Source organism: Myotis davidii, unplaced genomic scaffold (assembly GCF_000327345.1).
Source record: "Myotis davidii unplaced genomic scaffold, ASM32734v1 scaffold818, whole genome shotgun sequence".
In the NCBI taxonomy this organism is placed as follows: Eukaryota; Metazoa; Chordata; class Mammalia; order Chiroptera; family Vespertilionidae; genus Myotis; species Myotis davidii.
The window spans coordinates 5,197-7,107 of record NW_006289814.1 but is presented as its reverse complement, the minus strand read 5'-3'; the positions used below and the strand labels follow the sequence as shown (position 1 = coordinate 7,107).

General features: G+C 38.6%; 1 pseudogene; it reads left to right on the top strand.

Annotated features, from left to right (window-relative positions):
• Positions 1-272: 272 nt before the first annotated feature.
• LOC107182892 lies at positions 273-946 on the top strand (annotated as a pseudogene).
• Positions 947-1,911: the final 965 nt, after the last annotated feature.

Sequence of the window (1,911 nt, the reverse complement as noted above, 5' to 3'; positions counted from 1 at the left end):
ACATAAAGAAAGTAAATTACCAGACGTTTCACTGACAGATGATGGAAATTGGAAGTAGGGGTGCAACGAGCCAGGGGTTGGGTAGTTCTCCATCCCAGATCATTAGTGAGCAGGAGATAGAGAATCTTCCCACCAGGTCAGTAGAACATTTCCCTTGTTTCCAGTGCTCATTGGAGAAAAAAATGGAACATTTGAGAACTGTAATGCTATCATTTCACCTGAGTTAGCAATGCATTCTCTTGTCTCTTTCTGATTTTAGGAACAACAAGCCAATGATTTATGGAAGAAATATTACAGAGATCACCCATTTCATTCTCCTGGGATTCTCAGATTTTCCCAGAATCATAGCAGGGCTATATGTTGTATTCCTGTTGATCTACATTATGACTCTGACTTGGAACCTGAGCCTCATCATCCTAATAAGAATCAACTCCCACCTCCAAATGCCCATATACTTCTTCCTTAGTAATCTGTCTTCATAAATATCTGCTATGTGACTTCCACAGCCCCTAAGATGCTGTGGGACTTCTTTCAGGAGCAGCAAATGATAATCTTTGTGGGCTGTGCTGTTCAGTACTTTGTCTTTTCAACCATGGAAGTGATCTGACACTTTCTTTGTACAACTCATGATGGCTATATTGACACTGATCTTTGGAATAATAAATGCCCTAGATATCATGACATCCTATGTCTATATTGTCTTCTCCATCATGAAGATCACTTTATCTACAGACAGGTCCAAGGCTTTCACCACCTGTGCTTTTTATACCTCGGATATGTTTGTGTACTTGAGTTCCAGCTCTGGTGTTTCCTCCAGGTTCAACAGATTTGCATTGGTCTTCTACAGTGTGGTGATTCCCACACTGAATCCCTTGATTTATTTCTGAGAAACAAGGAAATCAAAGATTCCTTGAAGGGGTTGTAAAAGAAGAGAGGGTATTACTGAGATCAACAGTCCTGAGATTTTTGACAGATTTGTCTCATCAGAATCACCTTAATCCACAATAATATGCACATTAATGGAGTATAATAAAATTCATACAAGCTTTGAAAAAAGAAGGCTTAATTTGGCACAGATAACATGCCCAAATGGTACCACAGCTGACTTGAGGCTAGATGAAGACAGTATCATTAAGTCCTGGGGATTCATTACTTTCCCTCTACATGAGCAGTTACCTCACCATTTATTAATCTACCTGAAAATATGTGTTAAACATCAAGGTTTAGATACTTGTTGCTTCTTTTTTGACTCTAAGATTGATCTCTGTTCCATCTCAGGCCTCTGAGCTTAAAGGAGAGATAACCAGCAGAGGCCTCCAGGGATGTAGATACCTTGTCTTCCAAATATTCTGATGCAGCATACTCCAGACATGGTGGGACCAATGTTTGTTCTGGTTCTGTCCATAGTGGAAATGAATAGAGAGGAGATATGTTTTTGTAAAGAAACAAATCTATACAATTGGCCCAAGTTATGCCTCCTGGAAAAATGTGGCTGAGATAGTTAATATTTCTTACAGCATCTTTTAGTGTTAATAATCCAATATATATTTTGGTCACATCTTAGTCTTAACCAGCTGTAGTCTAAGCAGGAGGAGGTGATTTGAATCATAAAGAGGAATGCAATGAAATATTTGGTTCCTTCAGTTCCATTACTTGAGTCCAATGATGTAATTTCTTGCATCTACTGTCCAGTGCTGATTTCTAATGGGGGAGGATATTCAAAATCCATGTCACAGCCAATAGCAATTTCTGATACTGTGGGACTCCAACTTCTTTTTCTCTCCCCCATTAAGTCTTGAAATTTACCCTTGGATTTATAGCAATTGCGATAACACTGCCAAGTTATTTCTGATATTTTAATCATTTGTTCAATTTGATGTGAGGAGACTTGTGTGGGAACTCATTGTAATA